The sequence below is a fragment of the Phoenix dactylifera genome, chromosome 14 (genome assembly GCF_051530095.1).
Source record: "Phoenix dactylifera cultivar Ajwa chromosome 14, Ajwa_hap1_PhDact_Kaust_v1.1, whole genome shotgun sequence".
Taxonomy (NCBI): domain Eukaryota; kingdom Viridiplantae; phylum Streptophyta; class Magnoliopsida; order Arecales; family Arecaceae; genus Phoenix; species Phoenix dactylifera.
This window is the reverse complement of record NC_143203.1, coordinates 6166460-6188085: the sequence shown is the minus strand read 5'-3', so window position 1 is coordinate 6188085 and position 21626 is coordinate 6166460. Positions and strand designations below refer to the sequence as shown.

The window sequence follows — 21626 nt, the reverse complement described above, 5'->3', positions numbered from 1 at the left end:
ATGCAAAACCAAGATAAGACATGAATAATGCAATACACTTAATTGTGAATTAAGTATTGATGTAAATCTTAGATTTTAAATGTGATTTAAACATCTAAGACATTGCATAAATCATGGGGATAATGGGTTATCTAATCAAATCTGGTTGGGTTAGACTCAACAGTCAAAATCAAAATATGGAACAATAACTGGTCAAATCTAATTTAAAATGTTTACTTTGGATTCGATCAAGGTATCTCTTGATGTTTGCAATAGTTGTAGTTGATTAAGTCCATGTCTCTTGATAAGACCAAATGGATGTTGATTTGGGCTCCGCGGTTGAGCACTGAGTTTTGATATTGATCGAATTGAAATTGATGAACCAGTTGGTGTCTAAGGCAACTGTTATCAGTAGGTTTTTAATTGGGAGCTACTTGCTGGGTTTCGGTCCAGTCAAGTTAATGGCATACCCTTCCGTTGATTTCACTTACCTGGCCATCTAGGTGAATCTCTTTTGATCAGATCTTTGATTAACTCTTGTTGACCCATGCCAAATAAGGAAATCGGTCGGACCAATTTAGGTGCACTGACTCAAACCTGTTCTTATTAACCTCTGATTTGAAGAAGTCAGTGGGAGGATCAAGGTTAGTCAGCTTCTCTTGTTTCATAAAAATCCTCTAAATTATCAGGTTCTTAAAAATGGTGCGGTTAATGGAAGATGACCGTGTCATAGCCTCCCATTGCGTTGAAATGATAATGAGTCCAATATGTTTATGATCCTTGGAGGTGATACACGCCTGGTGCTCATCGGCTATTGGGATTGTCACTCAATTAATGTTGAATCGGTTGCATCCATTAAATAGGTGGTCAGGTGAGCCGAGCCACACTCGGGCTTGGTCATCTACTGATGTGATGAACTTATTGCAGCAAGTTGATGGTTGGACCGGACCAGATTTTTCAGTGGAGGTGACACACACCTGTTGAAGTGGCCTATGGCAAAAGGATATTACTGGGAGTTGTTTGGTGAAACAATTGGTTATGAACCTACCCTCAGAAACATATGGGTTAGACGAGACACACTCGGGCCCATCTGTAGTCTATGTGGATTCCGGTACCTACTAAAGAATTAGGAGTAATTCTTCGGATTAAAGTAGAGGCTATTGATTCGTACAAAATGGTGGAAGGATCTTTGGACTAAAATCCAAATTTTTTGATTATATTGATTCATTTACTGATTAGGCTTTGTTGTCATTCTTTGCAAAAATGGCCACTCAATTGTCACTTAGGTCATTATTAGATAATGATAAGTTGACCGGTCCTAACTTTTCAATCTGGCTTAGAAAGCTTAAGATTGTCCTGGAACACGAGAGGACCATGTATATAATTACTGATCTGGCACCTGAATTGCCTCCAGCTAATGCATGGGTAGCAGTCCGTGACGCTTACCAGAAATGGATGAGTGATTGGATCACTGTCCGGTGCATTATGCTAGCAGCAATGAGCGACGAATTCTTGTGGAGATTTGAGAGTGCTCAGCCGAACGAGATCATTCAAGTATTGAATGAATCGTTTGGCGTCCCTGATGACGATAAAAGGTATAGTACCAGTTGCTGTATCTTCAACGCCAAACTCAGGGAAGGGGCCTCTATTACGGACCATGTACTGTACATGATCGAGTTGATAGAGCGCCTGAGCAAACTCGGCTTTTTCCTGCATGAACAATTGGGAAAGGACATGATTTTGAATTCCCTGCCTGATTCCTACCGATCATTCCTCACTCATTATAGAATGACAAAGCCTGTACTCAACTTCCATAGTCTTTTGGGGTTGTTGCAGAACTTTGAGAAGGATAACCAGCTCAGGAAAGGGCCGGTTAATGTGGTTGGTGGTGGGGCAGGACGTCGTCCCTTTGGAAAAGGGAAAAACAAAAATAAAATTAAAAATAAAAATAAAAGGAAGAGAAAGGTGCTAAGTGTCGGGACATCTTATCAGATGATAAGAAAGCGGGCTGACCCTAGAAAGGCGGTGTGCTACCACTGTCAGAAACTGGGACACTGGAAAAGGAACTATCCTCTATATGTAGCCACCCTTGATCCAAACAGGCCCAGGAGAAATGAGCAAACAGTTGCTGGGCAAGGTACTTATATGATAACTCCTTGTAATTTCTCCATATGTGATAAATTGACCTGGGTATTGGATACCGGAATTCCTTATAATATTTGCAATTCATTATAGGGACTGCATGTCAATAAGAGATTTGAGGATAATGAGAGGTTCCTAAATGTTGGAGATGGAAGGACTGTTTCAGTTCTAGCATTGGAAGATCTTAAGTTAGTTTTCAATTCTCATGTAATCGCCTTAAGTGACTGTCACTTTTATCCGTCGTTCTTAATGAACGTCATTTCTATAGGGCTTTTACCCCAAAACGGTTATGAAATATCAATAAAGAATCATTCTTGTAATATCATTGTGAATGGTGTTATTATGATTGATGGACAATTAATAAATGGCATTTACACAATATCACATCCTGTTAGTGTAATGTACCCATCAAGTAAGCGACCTAGGATAGATAATATCTCTGATACCTACCTATGGCATTGTCGGCTAGGACATATTAACAAGAACAGGATCAACAAGTTGGCCAAGTTGGGTATTCTGAATATTAATGATCTTGAATCATTTCCAACTTATGCGTCTTGTCTTCTTGGTAAAATGACCAAATCACCCTTTACTGGAAAAGGTGAGAGAGCCATAGATATTCTAGGACTCGTACATACTGATGTATGTGGACCTATGAGTACAGGTGCCAGAGGAGGGTACAGCTATTTCATTACATTTATAGACGACCTATCAAGGTACGGGCATGTGTTTCTTATGAGGCATAAGTCCGAGTCCTTTGAAATATTCAAATTATACCGTAACGAAGTAGAGAAACAAACTGGAAAGTATATTAAAATTCTTCAATCTGATCGAGGAGGGGAATATCTCTCCAGTGATTTCTTGACTTATCTGGAAGAGAATGGAATTCTGTCTCAGTGGACCCCTCCTGGAACACCTCAACATAACGGTGTATCTGAAAGGAGGAACAGGACTCTGTTAGACATGGTCCGGTCCATGATAGGTTTCGCTAGCCTGCCTTTATTCTTTTGGGGATATGCTCTAGAATCTGCCTGCTATATCTTAAATAAGGTTCCTAGTAAATCTGTAATTAAAACTCCACATGAGATGTGGACTGGGCGTAAGCCAGTGATCACTCACCTAAGAGTTTGGGGGTGTAAGGCCTATGTCAAGCATTTGAAAGTAGATAAGCTGGAATCCAAGTCTGATAATTGTTTCTTCGTTGGATATCCAAAAGAAACCTTAGGGTATTACTTCTATAATACTGATACGCAAAAGTTGTTTGTCTGTAATCGGGCTGTTTTCCTTGAGAAGAAGTTCCTTGGTGAAGGAGCTAATAGCTCTGATGTTGCACTTAAGGAAGTTCAATGTATAGAAGAACCAGTACAGACTAAAGAACCGGATTTGATTAGATCAGATCCAGAACCCATTATAGAGACATCCGTGAGACGATCCGGTAGAGTACCGTATCAGCCGGACAGATACTATGGTTTTTTGGTCTAGGACGGCGAACCTGTTGGTCTCGATGAGAACACAGAGGATCCCGTCACCTACATGGATGCTATGCAAAGATCTGATTCTGAGAAATGGTTTAATGCCATGAAATCCGAAATGGAGTCCATTGAGGTCAATGATGTATGGACATTGGTTGACCCACCTGAAGGAATCAAACCCATTGGGTGTAAATAGATCTTCAAGAGGAAGAGAGGCGCAGACGAAAATGTGGAAACCTACAAAGCCCGTCTGGTTGCCAAGAGATTTCGCCAACGTTATGGCATAGACTATGACAAGACGTTTTCTCCTGTGGCAATACTGAAATCCATTCGGGTCATGCTTGCGATAGTTGCACATCTGGACTTAGAGATTTGGCAGATGGATGTTAAAACCGCTTTTCTGAATGGAGATTTAGAGGAGCAGGTGTATATGATACAGCCTGAAGGTTTTATTTCTACAGATGAATCTAAGGTATGCAAGCTTCAGAAGTCCTTATACGGACTGAAGCAGGCTTCTCGGAATTGGAACAAACGCTTTGATACGGTGATCAAGACGTATGGCTTCGTTAGGAATGGAGAGGAACCTTGCATATTGATAAGTGCTAAATAATACATAAATTAATATCTTACTCAAAGCACTTATCATTATTTTTACGCATATATTTTAAATTTAAACATAAGAAAATTCATTATTGCATTTTAATAAATTATTAGAAATAATTCGAGTTTGACTGATTTTATTGGTCGAATTTAATCTATGCAGGTCGAGTCGAACTCATTTGGGATAATTTCTGAATCCAAATCGCATGCACCCCGCGAATTAGATCTTCTCAGATTCAGCCATTCATCCCAACTCATCGGCACCACATCTTAGCCATTCACATCCAATTTCTTCACACATTCACCCATCAAAAATAGGTCTTCTCACGTGTCCAAAGTCCCCAAATTAGATCAAAAAGTATGTGGCCATCCCAAGTTCACATGACCGTATCCCCTGTTCCGCCGATTCCTTCCATATCCACGAACAAAGGCTAGATCACCTCCTAACCGTATCATTCTTCCTCGGATTTCCTCCCAGCAGCTTCATCCTCTCCACGTCCCAGCACCCCACGTATTATCTCCATCTTCTCTTCTTCCGGACATCTCCCAGCTTCTCCCGCGATGCAAATCTTTCCAGCAGCTCACATATCTTCTTCATCTTCATCTCCCATACTTCCGATTCTTCTTCCCAAACTTCACGGAAACAGAACACAGCAGCCAATGGATTAGACCTTCAGCCACCCACGTATCCCCTCTTCCAGCTTTCCGTGAGCCAATCCACATCTTTCCCAGCTCCTTTCAAAGCAACTCCCAGCTTCTTCCAAATCTCCTCCCAACCGAACTAGCCTTCCATCACCTACGGATAAGCCCAGATTAGCTCCACTTCCAGCCGTTCCTTCCATCTTCCCGGGATAAACTCAAATCCCATCCCCTAGCCGTGAGCATCACCCATGCATCCGAGATCTCCCCTCAGCGAAACAAATCTTAGGAGCTCGTCTTCATCACCTACCGAACTCAGGATCATTCTCCCAACGTCCAAATGCATCTTCCCCTGTTTCGGAACTAATCCCAGCACTCCTTCTCCCCGAGCATCACGGAAGAGCTCTCTCCCCTGCATCGTGGATATTCTTCTTCTTCCGCGATAAGATCCAGCTCCTCGCGGCCGTGTTCATCTTCCAGCCTTGCATGCGCTCCCAAGCCACGTCCACAAACAAACTCCTCTGTTCATACTCCTAGCTGTTCGACCCACCTCCTAGATTTCCCCAGCCGCATCTCAACCGGATCAGCTTCATCCACCCACGCCTCGTTTCACGAGCTTCATCTTCCAGCCTTGCACCCTTATCTCTTCTTCGGAACAGCATCCCAGCCGTCCGCCTTATTCAAACTTCTTCCCTGCTGCAGTATCAATTCGAATCCAGCATCAGAACCAAATCTTAGCATCCGGAGATCAAGCCTCATTCCGCTTTGACCCATCCTTATCTCAACGTGAAGTAGGGAAGAGGAGGAGGTATGCAGTCTATAAAAGGGCCACGCATGAAACAGAGAAGGCATTCCTCCTCTTCCCCACCGGGGGACTGCTCCCATTCCTCCTTCTTCCCCATCGAAGGATCAGCAATCTTTTCTTAGGTGACTTCCCACAGAGTGCATGAGAGAGATAATAGTTTGGGCATTTTGGGAATAACTTTCCATATAAAAAAATGAACTGCTGAGAGGGAGTTTTCTTCGATGGGAGTCGCCGGAGGAAGAAAGAAAGAAGAGCTGGTCGTGATGGAAGCCTTCTCCACCATTGCTGCTGTTGCCCACGACTCCATGGAAGGCTGATCTCCTCTCCAGGGCCGGATGCAGCCCTAACAAAGGGGTAAGGATTTTGTATTATTGATTTCTATCCTTGGAGTTGTATAAACTTTATTTTGTTCTTAATGAATATTTTATTTCATCTCATATTTAATTTCTGTGATTTTAAATATGACGTTTATACAACTGTTCTTCATGATCACTAAGTTAATAGAAGATCCCCATGCTTAGGGAAGATGCAGTGTCCTGCCACATTAGTTTAGGGTAGACATTTCATGCCAACCGAAGATAGATGTTCCTAAATTACTTTTGTGAGATTTTTATTTGAATGCTTATTAGGCTTGTAGTCAATTTGCATGTTAATCCAAGAATAAATTAAAATATAATTAACCCTTGTTCCGATGTTAGTGGTGAATTTCTTGCCCTAGGTTTCTCCCAAACTGATATCATTTTAATTGCATTTCTTATTAAATTGCTTAGTTTAATAGTCTTCACAAATTTTCCTTTTCAAATATTTTTTAAAAAGAAAAACAACTATATCCCAATCCCTGTGGATCGATACCCGTAATCACTATCCTACCAGATACGTGCTATTGCGTGGTCTTTAAAGTTGACTATCAATTTTTGGCGCCGTTGCCGGGGATTGTTAGCATAGTTATTTTTCTTTTCATATATATATATATAAACTCTTTAAAAAAATATATATATATACATATATATCTAAAATAAAATAAAAATATTTTCTATTTTTGTTACTTTACTTATCCCTTTTTTCTCTCTTACTAATTCTTGATTTTTCGTTTGGTATTATTCGATCAGGAATCAAAGAGGAAATTTGGGTTTTGGGACGATCAAAAAGAGAACTACTGGAAAAGAAATGCTGTAGAGGTTTGCTTTAAAAAAACTGCTGGAAAAATTCTCTTTGGTAACATCTGAATCTTTCTTATTTAAGTTGATTCCCAATTAGCTTAAAATTTTGTGGTGATTGTTTGATTTTAATTTCAGTAAAAGTATGAATGCATGCTTGATACACATACACCAATTAATCCGCACATAGTAAGGGCAATCACCCCAACAAGATAAGAACTGGATTTCATCACCAGATTGTCGCCCAAATTAGGTGAATCAATTCTCACATAGCTATCACTTTAATTAAAATCAATTAGATGTTGGCTCCTAGGGACATTCGAGCTCAATAGGACGAAGATCACTGAAAGTTGCACCAATTTCGCTCTGTGACTCAGTTGATATCTAGGCAAGCTTTGTCCCAAGGGAGACAGTTCATCTGTTCGAGGCAAGTGGTTTTTATGTGGGACCTTTGCGAACGCATCGTGACCCCCCCCCCACTTACCTAGGAGCTTACCTGGTTAACTCAGTCATTAGATCGGATTGGAGGCTTAGGTGCCCTCTTCAAACCAGTTAGGAGCTGTTTAGTGATTTTAGGGCAAACATATGGAATTGATGTGTTTTTCTTTTAATGCATGCTTGACCGCACTTGAATGATTAGAAAAGTATTAGTGTATGCTAGGGTGTCATTCCAGATCTCCTGAATTAGTACATTTTGATTCTGAGATAGAGCGTTCTATTAGGGCCCTTCGAGCTGAAATCCGCATCTATAGAACCATAGGATCTACACCACCTGTCGAGATGGCTGAAGAACAACCCAAGTTGTTAAAGGAGTACTTTACTCCTTCCATTCATACCTCTCCATCTTGTATTCGACTACCTGATACCACCGCTGCTGCACAATTTGAAATTAAGTCTAGTGTCATCCAAATGCTTCCCTCTTTTTATGGACTTAACAATGAAGATCCATACAAACATTTAGATGAGTTCCTTGAGATTTGCACTACTGTCAAAATTCAGAACTTCACTGATGATGCTCTGAAACTTAGGCTGTTTCCTTTCTCCCTTAAGGATAGAGCTAAGCAGTAGCTCCATTCATTAGAAGCTAATTCCATTCTTTCATGGGCTCAAATGCAACATGAATTTCTGAAAAAATATTTTTCCATAGGAAGAACGAACCAATTTAGGCGTGTGATCACGAGCTTCTCCCAATCTGACGGGAAAGAATTTCATGAAACTTGGAAAAAATTTAGAGATTTACTTCGAAAATGTCCGCATCACCAAATACCTAAATGGCAGCTAGTGAAGTGTTTCTATGATGGATTGACCGAACGAAACCGTCAGATGATCGATGCCGCATGCGGGGGAACTTTCATGCTTAAGAGTGAGCATGAGGCATGACAGTTGTTTGAAAACCTTAATAAAAATTTCCTCCACCATGCCTCCTCCGCTCGTCAAGCACCCTCGAGTTCTCAAAGAAAAGGAACCATTTATGAAGTTAGCCAGTCCATAGGTCTATCTGACAAAGTAGATGCACTATCCCGCAAGTTGGACCAGCTAATGTCTAGAGAACAGCTTCCAAACTTTTCCCAAGCACAAGTGTGTGCTCTCTGTTCTAGCCCGTCTCATCCTATTTTTGAGTGCCCTTCGGCAGCTCAATTCCCTGAATTTATACAAGAACAAGTTAATGTTGCCCAAACACAATCTCGACCGGGTAATGATCCATATTCCAATACATATAACCCGGGATGGCGTAACCATCCAAATTTTTCTTAGAAGCAGCAAGCTTCGAATACTGCCCAACCCTACTCCCAAAATTTTCAAAACCCTCAGAATTTTCAAACCCCACAAAATATTTATCCCTACCGTCCTTCGACTCAATTTCAACACACTCCTCCTCCATCCCATAGAAACACAGCCTTTGAGAAGAAAGTGTTGACCTCCCTTCAAAGTTTGGAAACTGTTGCCCAAGACGACAACCCAAGAGGGGGGGTGAATTGGGTTTGGATTAATTCTCGACCAATTAAAAACTATGATTAGTAATTAACTAAATCTATTGCAAGCAAATTAGTTAAGTTACTAGATGAAGTGAATGAAGAGAGAGGGAGGACAGTAGCCAATACAAACACAAACCAGTTTATAGTGGTTCGGAGCTAACCCTTGCTCCTACGTCCACTCCCCAAACTTCACTTGGGAGTTCACTATAATTTCTTGGATTACAGCCGGTTGTTTTACAAGTTCACAACTCAACTTGTTGTTTTCGCGAGATCACAACGAACTCGGTCGGTTTTCATAGGCTCACCGACTAGAACCACTTGATTGTTTTTCCGGGATCACAATCGAACCCTTACACCATTGGTTTTAACTTCAGCTCACCAACAAAGCTTACAACCCTTGATTCAATCCCCTGATTGAATCAAGTAAGAAAATAGTTTGGGAAAAGATACAAGGAAAGCTTCTTAACAAGCAAATATGAATCAATATGAATAGAGTAAAGTTAGAAGCCCTCAAACAGATTTTGGAAGAGGAAGAAAGGGCTTCTCGAACTCTGAGTCTCCTTTTTGAGTGCACTGAAGATCTGATGTCAGAGGAAGAGCCTTGAATGCAAAGGGAAGACTTCTAGGAATGTATTGATTGCGTTTCTTCCTTCTTTTACTTGTCTTTTCTGTCAATAGACTCTTGGTAGTTGGAAAACACTTAATGCACAGATGGAGTAACTCTCTTAATGTCTACTACTGTTCACTCTGGCTATTTAAGCAGTCTCCCTTGAAAAATAGCCGTTAGACACTGATTTGTGGCCATTCTGCACAGTCTGCACCTCCTGACAATGTATCCGTTAGGGTCGGAGTCGACTTGCTCGATCTGGAGTCGACTCGGCTGTTGCTGGAGTCGACTCATGCTTTACTGGAGACGACTCGCCCACTGTTCAGGATTTGAATTAAAGTGCTGTCCCGTCTTGGAGTCGACTCGGGCCAAACCTGGAGTCGACTCGCCAAGATCTAGAGATGACTTGGCATTTTGGAGACGACTCGTTCTCAGGATTCCAGAGATCTATTTTTTTGCATTTCTTTCTCGAGTCGACTCGGATCATCTTGGAGTTGACTCGGCTCTCATAGCCCGAAAACTGATCCCCTGTCTTTTGAGTTGAACTGCCTCGAAGTCGACTCGGATTATCTTGGAGTCGACTCGGCTCTCAGAGCCCGAAAACTGATCCTCTGTCTTTCGAATTGAACTGCCTCGGAGTCGACTCGCACTTTGTTGGGGTCGACTCGGCTGACTTGGGGTCGACTCTCGTATTCTCGGAGTCGACTCGTTCACAGAGTCACTTTGTTTGGTTTTCTGCCTTTCAGTCTGCTTTCCTCTGAGAGTCGACTCTTGCATGTTTAGGAGTCGACTCACCAAACGTTGGAGTCGACTCGAATCCTTCTAGAGTCAACTCGATAACAGGGTCTTAAAAATACTTCTCTGTCTTTCTGTCTGTTACTCCTTGGAGTCGACTTGGAACCGTCGGAAGTCGACTCGGCAAGCATCGGAGTCGGCTCGAAATCGTCGGAGTCGACTCGGTGACAGGGTCTGAAATTCATCTTTCTGTCCTTCTGTCTGTTCTCAGTCGGAGTCGACTTGTAGTGTACCGGAGTCGGCTCGAGCTTGTGCCAGAACCTCTGAAACACTTAGAGTCAACTCGCAATCTTCCGGAGTCGACTCGAGCTTCAGACTTTGGCTTAATTATGTTCAACACTTAGCCAAATGACTTTGAACAAAAGCTCGATGCTCTTAAAGATAAATTCACATATATTTGTCTGAAACACTAGATTGAATTCATTAGTACAACATGAAATATACTCAAATATTTTGAGCTCATCAAAATCAAATAGGGGTATAACCAATCACTCCACAATCTCCCCCTTTTTGATGATGACAAAACATTGAGTATTTGTAAAGTGAATTGCTCAACCAAAAGGTGATTTATAGTAAATTTTTGAAATGAATTCAAATGTCTAGTCATTTAATTTATCCAAAATTAAAGGGTATGAATCAGTAATCCTGAAATTAGAGCTCCCCTTTTCATTTGGAATTATATAAGTCTTCATATCATGCAATCAATTGTTTGGCTTATATGTGTTTAATGAATTTGCTTTCTTAAGATTTCAGATTCTTTCCCTCAACATATGCATTCAATTTTGTTTAGGTTCTCTGAATTTTCTTTTAATGTCTTGAAGATTTTGAGCTTAAATTCTTACTTTCAGAGAGAAAATCTGTTAATTTGTTCTTGAGTATGATTCAACTAATCTCCGAATATTCCTTGAATAGATTCTGGAGATTACTCCTTGAGGAGCCCCAACGGAAAGATAATGAGCCTCGAGGTATCGAATCCACTAAGAACAAATTACTTTTTGCTTTAAGAATTTTCTTTTTAGTGATTTCTTTTACATTTCAATTCATAATATTTTCTTCCCCTTTTTGTCATCATAGCAAAAAGGCACAAAACACAGAAAAGTATGAGAACTCAAATTGCACAGTTTTGAAAGAAAATTTCTACTCATTGTATTAAAGTCAAATTTGAGTACAAGTATGATTACATAACAGAAAAAGTCCTCAAGGGACTATACATCATAAAAAAATACACTAGGATTTCTTTGTAGTGGAGGATGTGACTCCCATACTCAATCTAGTATGTTTGATGACCAAGCTTATCCCCTCAGAGACGTTCCCTAGTTGTTCGATGATCTCCGAGGTAGCCCTAGACTGTATCGAAGTGAGCTGGGTCGCACTTTCTTGGAGGGTGTCAAGTTTGGAGATCAAGGCATTTGCTAGCCTTTCTGCACCCTGACTCTGGCTACCTAGCTCGTTTTTGATGCTATCTTGCATCTTCCTCGTGTCATCCTTTACGTCGCTAAGATTCCAGTATTGAGTTTGGACTAGGCTCCTTATGTTGTAGATTTTTTCCTTCAGATCTGCTACCATCTTGGACACGGCTGCTAAGGAGGGAACGACATCAGAGGAGGGAGCACTCAGTGGACCTCGGAGCTCTCTCAATAAATCATCTCTCAGCTCCCTCACGATCTCCTGTCTCATCTTCTGGAGCTGCTCAGTGCTGATCCGGACTTCTAAAGGTTGCTGAGGTGGTGGAGCTGTAGATGGTCCAGCAGAAGTAGATGGGAATGAAGGACCAGAAGTGGAAGAAAAAGTGGGAGGAGCTGTGTAGTGGTCCTGGTCATGATCAGGACTAGGTGAGTGATGAGTGGTAGGGTCGGATGGTGTGGATGAAGATGTTTTTCTAATCTAGACATTCGACTTTATGGAACCCCATTTGGTGGAGAGTTCCCTCACCCATGTGATCAGTATTTCGAAGTGAACAGAGGGTTTCCCCTCAGGGATAGGGACCTCTAACTCCCTAAAGAAGAGTGTGAATAGCATGCCATAAGGGAGACTCAACTTAGGTTTATCTAGGGGTTCACAGATATATTTGTAGATGAGTTTGGGGAAGTTGATGGGAGTATCTTGGAGAATGTGGAACATCAATGCTAGGTCTCTCTCGGAGATGAAGTCAAACCTACCAGTTTTGGAAAAGAGAGTCCTAGAAATGATACTTAGGAGGAGCCGTATTTCAGCTGAAAGCTGATTTGCAAACACCTCCTCTATAGGGGATTGAGGTGGGCTCCCTAAGATGGCCGTAAGGGCCTCAGTCCTATCATGGGGATGAGTGGAAAAAATCCCCTCTCGGGAGAGATGGAGGACTCGAGCAATGAAGTCCTCCGAGATGAAAATAGGGACATTCGCTACGGTCCCCTAGATACCACCGCTACCTCGTGCGACAGTCCCATAAAATTTTCTAACCCACCCTGGGTAGGTAGGGAGGTCTAGTGAACAAAAAAACTCTAAGCCCTGGGCCCTAAGACGATGCCCTAAGGTGAATCCTTCCTGGGAGAGGAAGTCAAAATTGACTTTCCTCCCGGTAGAGACTGCCCTCCCGGCGCACGGATGCGAGGGAACCTGCCTAGGCGGGGAAGGAACCGGAGGTGGTGGCCTCACGGGTTTGTTCCATGCCTTGGACCGTCGCTCGGCGCCGCTCGCGGAGAGAGGTCTCTTCCGGCTCGGGACAACGGCTTTCCTAGGCATTTTAACCTAAAACCCGAGGAATGGACAAGAAAAATAGAAGAAAACTCGAGGGAAAGGACCTAAAATGGGTCGGAGACGAGGTCGGAGACGACTCTAGGGTTTTGGAACAGTGGCGGCCGAAAATAGAAGTGAAGAATAAACGTTTCAATTAGGGTTAAAAATCGGATTTCCGACCTCGAGTCGATTCTGGTATGTCGCAAGTCGACTCGACCTCGAGTCGACTCCTAAATATGCGCGAGTCGACTCGCCCACGAGCCGACTCTAAAATCTATTCGAGTCGACTCGAACTCTGGCACATAACCAAAGAACTCAGTTAATTCCGAGCCAAGGAGAGAGATATGGGAATCTTTATAACTTAAGGAATGATTTAATGACCATAGACGTGAAATCCTATATCCAATATAAGCTAATCATCAAAATCAATGAATTATAGGAGAGTATCACAAGAATGGATCAATCACTCCTAACCCTCTTCTAAGAATACAAAATCGATCCTCACTTAAGGGTTTTGTGAAGATATCAGCAAGTTGATTATCAGTGCAAACAAATTCAAGCATTACATCACCATTTAACACATGATCTCTTATGAAGTGATGTCTTATTTCAATATGTTTAGTTCTTGAGTGTTGAATTGGATTTTTAGTTAGATTTATGGCACTTGTATTATCATAATTTATGAGAATCTTATTTTGTTTAATGCCATAATCTTCAAGTTGTTGCTTGATCCATAAAATTTGAGCACAACAACTCCCGGCAGCAACATATTCGGCTTCCGCCGTAGATAGTGCAACCGAGTTTGGTTTCTTGTTAAACCAAGAGATTAAGTTTTCTTCTAAAACTTGGTATGACCCGCTAGTGCTTTTTCTATCAAGTTTACAACCAGCGAAGTCAGAATCAGTGTACCCTATTAAGTTTATGCTTGATTCTTTAGAGTACCATAAACCTATGGTTTTTGTTCCTATTAGATATTTAAAAATTCTCTTTACTGCAATTAAGTGTGATTCCTTAGGATTAGATTGATACCTAGCACACATGCATACACTAAACATAATGTCAGGTCTACTTGCTGTAAGATATAATAATGAACCTATCATACCTCTATACAGCTTTTGATCAACTGACTTACCTGATTCATCTTTGTCTAATTTGCATGATGAGCTCATGGGTGTGCTGATTGACTTGTTTTCATCCATGTCAAACTTCTTTAGCATTTTCTTGATGTATTTAGCTTGATTGATGAAAATCCCTTCCTTGTATTGTTTGATTTGAAGTTCGAGGAAGTAGTTCAATTCTTCCATCATGCTCATCTCAAATTCACTCTGCATTAACTCAGCAAACTCTTTGCAAAGACGATTGTTAGTAGCACCGAAAATAATATCATCTACATAAATCTGCACTACTAACATATTTTTGTTTTTCTTTTTCAAAAATAGAGTTGTATCAATATTTTCTCTAGAAAATTCATGGTCTAATAGAAATTTGCTAAGTCTTTCATACCATGCTCTAGGGGCTTGTTTTAGACCATAAAGTGCTTTGTTTAGTTTATAAATATGATTGGGGTATTGATGATTTTCAAAACCAGGAGGTTGTTCTACATAAACTTCCTCATTAATATACCCATTCAAGAAGGCACTTTTTACATCCATTTGGAATAACTTGAAATCTTTATTGCATGCAAATGCTAGTAACAATCTAATCGCCTCAAGTCTAGCTACAGGAGCAAAAGTCTCATCAGAATCTATACCTTCTTCTTGATTATAGCCCTTTGCTACTAGTCTAGCCTTGTTCCTAATCACAATTCCATTTTCATCAAGTTTATTTTTGTATATCCATTTAGTTCCTATTATTGAGTATTCAATGGATCTTTCAACTAAGTTCCATACTTTATTTCTTGTAAATTGGTTAAGTTTCTCTTGCATAACATTTATCCAATTTACATCACTTTCAGCTTCTTCTATATTTTTAGGTTCTAAATGTGAAACAAATGCAAGATGATTATTTAAGTTCCTAAGAGAGGCTCTAGTTCTAACAGGTTGAGATGGATCATCTAAGATTAATTCTTTACGGTGACCATGAGCATACCTCCAAGCCTTAGTAAGCCCATGATCAACAATTACCTCTTGGTTTGTTGATGTATCTCCAATCTGCTTCGGTTCATTTTCTTGTAATATCATGTCATTCATTTTTTCCTCAAGTATCCCTGCATCATCATCAAGAGCTACTCTCTTGCTAGAAGAGACATCATTAGTATCATCAAAAACAACATGTATAGACTCTATAAGCTTTACTTGATGTAGAATATCCCAAAAAGATACCTTCATCAGATTTGGAATCAAATTTGCCTAAGTTATCTTTGCCATTATTATGAATGAAACACCTACACCCAAAAATATAAAAATAGTTTACTTTGGGCTTTCTATCTCTCCAAAGTTCATAAGGTGTTTTCTTTATAATTGGTCTCAATAAAATTCTATTTAATATATGACATGATGTGTTAATGGCTTCTCCCCAAAAATACTTAGGGAGGTTACTTTCACACAACATGGTTCTAGCCATTTTCTCTAGGGTTCTATTCTTTCTTTCCACAACTCCATTTTGTTGTGGTGTCCTAGGTGCAGAGATATTATAAGTTATTCCCTTTTTACTACAGAATTCATCAAATAGATGATTTTCAAATTTTGTTCCATGATCACTCCTAATAGCTATAACTGAAGCATTTCTTGAGTTAGTTACTTCCTTATGAAATTTCTTAAATACTGAAAATGCTTCATCTTTATGAGCTAAAAACATGACCCATGTGTACCTAGAAAAATCATCTACAATGATAAGACCATACTTGTTTCCACCAAGGCTTGTGGTTCTAGTTGGTCCAAAAAGATCCATGTGAAGTAGTTCAAGGGGTCTAGCAGCAAAGACACAATTTATGAATTTAAAGGAACTTTTAGATTGTTTGCCATATTGACATGCTTCACAAATTTTATTTTTCTCAAATTTTAACTTTGGCAAACCAATCACAGAATCTCTTTTAACTAATTTTGATATTGTATCCATACATGCATGACCTAATTTACGGTGCCATAACCAACTTGCATCATTGACTTTAGAATCACTAGCTACTAGGCAACGACTATTATTGGTGAGATCTTCAAGATCTACTACATAAACATTGCCACGTCTTATTCCTTTGAATACTAAGCTATTGTCAATTGAGTTGGTTATGATGCATAGAGATGGCTTAAACAGAACATCAAAACCTCTATTACATAATTGACTAACGCTAAGTAAGTTATGCTTAAGACCATCTACAAATCGTACATTATCAATGAAGGTTGAAGAGGTGATTTGTACTTTACCTATGCCAACGATGTGACCTTGGTTATCGTCTCCAAAAGTCACAGCACCTCCCTTTTTAGGCTCTAGGGTAAAGAATTGCTCCTTGTCACCCGTCATGTGTCTTGAGCAGCCACTATCCAAGTACCAATAGTTTTTTTCGACCTTGGCTGCAAGACACTCCTACACAAGGAAATCATACAATTTTAGGTACTCAAGTTTTCTTGGATCCTTCAAGGTTAGCTATGTTGGTTCCTTTTGGAATTCAAACCTTTTCAATTTTTCATTTAGCTTCTATTTTCCTATGGTCATACACATTAACTTTATGTCCTACTTTTATACAGCAAAAACAGGTTATATTTTTAGTTTTACTTTTTCCAGCTTTTACAAAAAAGTTTTTAAGAAACTTTTGCTTATTCTTAGGCTTATACCGTAAACCAGCTCTATTAAACACAGCTCGTTGATTGTTAAGAATCATCTTCAATTTTTCAGAACTATATGTAAACTTTTCTACAATAGGTTTGTATTTTTTAAGTTCTTTTGTTAACTTCAGTTTTTCTAGTTTTAGTAAGTTTAAGTCTTTTGTAAGATTATCTTTTATAGTTTGGTTACTGTTTTTAAGTTCTGAAACTTCCTTAGTTAGTCTTTTGTTATCTTTAATTAAGGTATTAGTTTTTTGAGTTAGCAATTGGTTGCTTGTTTTAAGTTCTAAGTTTTCTTTGATGATAGAGTCCTTGTCCTTAATTAATTTATCGTACATAATAAGATTGATTAGTTAGTTTCAATTCTTTATTTTTAAGGTTTATTGTCTTATATTCATCCATTAGTTTATTAAAAGCATCATATAATTCATCAAAGGTAAAATCTAAATGTGTTTCAGATATTACCTCATTATCATTTACCATGAAGCAAAAATTTGCTTTTTCCTCTTGTTCTTCATCCGATGATTGATCGGAGTCTGTCAAGGTGGAGACAAGAGCTTTCTTCTTCTTGTATTTGCTGCCCTTCTTCAGCAAGGGACAGTCGATTCTGAAATATCCCGGCTTCTTGCATTCATAGCAACCGATTCCCTCACTTTTCCTTTCCTTACCCTTATCCTTGTTGTAAGAACTTGAGGAACCTCTCCTCTGATGAAAGGACTTCTTCTGGTTGATGAATTTTCTGAACTTTCGCACGAGAGGAGCCTCATCTTCATCTGTTGGAAACCCGCCCATGCTGCAGAAAATTAAAAAAAAATTCAGATGGCAGCGGAAGAGGCATGCGCGGGATCACACGTTCATCCCATGAACGTTGTTCAAAAACCGTTCGTAGATAGATTAGAATTAAAAACTTTTAACTACATTAGGAAGATCAGATCTTCACCTTGTGTGGGTAGATGATCACCGCAAACTAAAGTTCGTGGTTTAGGATGAAGGTTCGCTTGAAGCCGTTCAAGTGTCCGGCCTCTACGGGTATCCACACGAAGCAGAGATCCGATCAAAGCTTCCTTGTCTCCCCGAGGTGCTAGCTCCCTTGCAGAGACTACTTTAGGTGGCTGATCTCCTCCCTTTTGATCAACCCTTGATTGTGCTTGGGAGGAGGAAGAAGAAGGATGAAGATTGAAGAAGAAACAAAGCACCTTTGAAACCCTTTCCTTTCCCTTGCGTTGGATGAAGCAAAGGAGGAGGGAGGAGGCCGCCAAGCTTCTTTCTTCTCCTCTTCTTGCTTGCGGCTGAACCAAGGAAAGGGGAGAGGGAGGCCACGGCACAAAGGGAAGAGGGCTTCTAATAAAATGCCCTAGGTGCCTCCCATAGCCCTTTATAAGCAAGTGGAGCTCCTAACTTTTAGGAGCTCCTTGATAACCTTCCAAGAGGGGCGCCGGCCCCTCTTGTTTGCCGCACCAAGCAAGGAAAAGGAGGAGGGGCATGTGCCCCTCCTTCATGGTTAATGTAATTCTCATTAAGTAAGGATTGGGATGCCCTAATGTGGCTAAGCCCTAATCTAATTAGGCTTAGTCCAAGGATGAACTAATTTTGGGTTGGATCCATGCAATGTCCTAATCCAATTAGAACTCAATGAATTATGACTCAATTGAACCCTTCAATCCTAATATAATTAGGAGTCATTAGATTAATAATTAATTGGGACTTAAGAAATTCTATTCCAATTAGGACTTATTTAATTTTAATCCTAATCCAATTAGGACTCTAATTTGAATCCAAAGTCCTAATCTAATTAGGATTGTTGGAATCCTATTCTAAGTAGGAATCCAAATTGAATTCAAAATCCTAATCTAATTAGGATTGTTGGAATCCTATTCTAAGTAGAACTCCCAGTCCTACTCCAAGTAGGATTTCCAGTCCTAATCTAATTAGGACTTCCGAAATCCTACTCCAAGTAGGATTCATGTTTAAGTCCAATTAATTAATTTCCATTGTTCCTTCTTCAACTGATCATCAATCAAATTGATTACTCGTGATTTATAATCACATTTCAACCATCGGATCGGTCAATACTTCTAGTGTGTGTGACCCCATAGGTTCTATTCTGACTGATAGTGAGATATATTGCGATCTCTGTCACAATATCATTGAAAACTCCTTTCAATGGGTTGGAACGATTCCAACTCAACTCATTAGGATTTATCGATCATCGAGATATTTCCTGTGAGTCTCACCATCCACCAGTGACACCTAGCAACATGTAGTGGCTATCCAGCAGAATGGAATAATGAATCTCTAGGTGCAGTTATCGTATGATACAGTCCTTCTACCGTAGATCCCTATAGGACGGAGGTCATGGACAACTCGTCAAACTCCATCATCTGTCATATATCAAGATTTATTCGACTTAAGTTCGAGAGTGAAAAACTCTTTCTCCACTGTGCATACTGCCCCGGCCGAGGTCTTACGAACTCAGTCCTATAAATCACATAGGATCTCTCCTTATCTACCAAGATCGATAGATTCCATATAGGTGCATACCCTACTCCTACAGTGAACCTATTGCAGCCAATCTACACTGCATGGACCTGTATGTCTAGAGACCATGTATACGTGCAGTCAAACTATAATAACCTCACTGTGAGTAGCCGAAGCACCGTAGGTCAAAGGACCAGTCACACTACTGCAACATCAAGCAAGTCACTGACGAGTGGATAAACATCCAAGTGACTTCTTGTCTTGGTCACGCTCAGTACCCTTGTTCTTAACAAGCACCTGCACTATTACTTCACTGTCGCCACACTGTGGACTCGAGTCTCGTCCATCCATAAGAAAAGCAATATGTGCACTGATCGGATCGATCACCATCCTCGTGATGATCCATTGATTAGGAGCATTCAGAAATTAATCACCAATGATGCATGGCTCAAATTCTTAACTCTTAAGAATATGCATCATCATCTTATTAATTCGTGGACGATTCATAGACACATAAACAATATGAATGAAAAAGATGCCTTTTATTTATTCAATAATAAATAGTCAAGTACAAAATTATATCCCTAGAATTAACAATGTGTTAGCCAGATTGGCTTCTAGGGCATACATCTAACAATCTCCCACTTGCACTAAAGCCAATTGGTCATATATCTTAGTCTCATCTTCTCAAGGTGGGCTTCAGTCTTTTGCTGACTCAGCTGCTTAGTGAATGGGTCTGCCACGTTGTCCGCGGAGTCTACTCTCTGCACCTCGACATACTTCTTCTCAACATAGTCGCGTATGAGGTGGAAGCGCCGCTCTATGTGCTTGGACTTCTGATGAGACCTTGGCTTCTTAGCAAGAGCTATGGCGCCATTATTATCGCAGTAGAGTGTTATGGCATCTGATGTCATCACGTCCAACTCTGCAATGAATTTCTTGAACCAAAAGCCTTCTTTAGCAGCTTCAGAGGCGGTGATGTATTCAGCTTCCATAGTAGAATCAGCAATGATCGGTTGTTTAGAACTTTTCCAATTCACCGTACTACCATTGCACAAGAACACATATCCAGATGTTGACTTCCTATCATCGCCATCAGTCATGAAGTCTGAATCTGTGTACCTTTCTATCTTTAACTCTGATGATCCTCCAAAGATCAAGAATAAATCTTTAGTTCTTCTCAAGTATTTAAGAATATTCTTCACAGCTGTCTAGTGTTCTTCACCTGGATTCGACTGATATCTGCTTGTGACACTCATAGCTAGGGCTATATCAGGTCGTGTACATAACATGGCATACATGAGGCTCCCTATTGCCGATGCATAAGGGATCTTGCTCATGCGTTGAATCTCTTTAGATGTGTTGGGGCACATCTTCTTGGAGAGATGAATTCCATACCTTAGGTGTAAGAGACCCCTTTTAGAGTTTTTCATGCTGAACCTTTTCCGCACTTCCTCTATGTACATCTTCTGTGATAGGCCAAGCATCCTTTTAGATCTATCTCTATAGACCTTTATCCCCAAAATATAAGATGCTTCCCAAGATCTTTCATGGAGAACTCTTTTGACAACCAGACCTTGACCGAGGTTAGCATGGGAATATCATTCCCTATCAGGAGGATGTCGTCCGCATACAGTACGAGAAACACGACAGCACTCCCACTAACCTTCTTATAGTCACACGGTTCCTCTTCGTTCTTGATGAAATCAAACGTTTTGATTGCATCATTGAAACGAGTGTTCCAACTCCGAGATGCTTGCTTTAGTCCATAAATGGACCTTTGCAGCTTGCAGATCTTGTGATCTCCATCACTGGAAGTGAAATCCAAGGGCTGCTCCATGTAGATATCTTCATCAAGATATCCATTCAGAAAAACTGTTTTCACATCCATCTGCCAAATTTCATAATCATGAAATGCTGCAATGGCAAGTAATGTTCGGATGGATTTCAGCATGGCTACAGGTGAAAAGGTTTTCTGATAGTCAATGCCTTCGCGCTGACTATACCCTTTTGCCACCAGCCTTTCCTTATAGGTCTCTACCTTTCCATCCGAACCTATCTTCCTTTTATAGATCCATTTGCATCCAATAGGTACAATACCTTCTCGTGGATCCACTAAAGTCCAGACTTGGTTGGAATGCATGGAGTCTAACTCTGACTTCATAGCTTCCAACCATTTCTCGGAATCGATATCTGATATCGCCTCGTTGTAGGTTTTGGGATCCTCTATGTGTTCCCTATCTCCAATGAGGAACATTTTCTTAGTATCCTTTTCAAGCATACCTAAGTATCTATCAGGAGGATGGGAGACCCTACTAGATCTGCGAGGTGGAAGAACAACATGTACTGGCTCTGTATGAATGGGTTCTATAGGATCCATGACTCGTTGCTTTTCAGAGACTTTCTCTTCAAGCTCAATTTTTCTCCCACTGCCTCTACAAGGATAAACTATTTTTCTAAGAAGATGGCATGTCGGCTCACAAATACATTGTGATCCTCTGAG

At 40.3% G+C, this 21626-nt stretch overlaps 1 long non-coding RNA gene across 1 annotated transcript in view; it reads left to right on the top strand.

The window, feature by feature from the left end:
• Positions 1-5524: 5524 nt before the first annotated feature.
• LOC149751318 (uncharacterized) overlaps positions 5525-21626 on the top strand; it is a 50158-nt gene continuing 34056 nt past the window's right edge. Inside the window, exons 1-3 of the long non-coding RNA XR_016398319.1 lie at positions 5525-5991; positions 6747-6852; positions 11085-11137. This is a non-coding gene — a long non-coding RNA (uncharacterized LOC149751318). The remainder of the gene's footprint in view (positions 5992-6746; positions 6853-11084; positions 11138-21626) is intronic.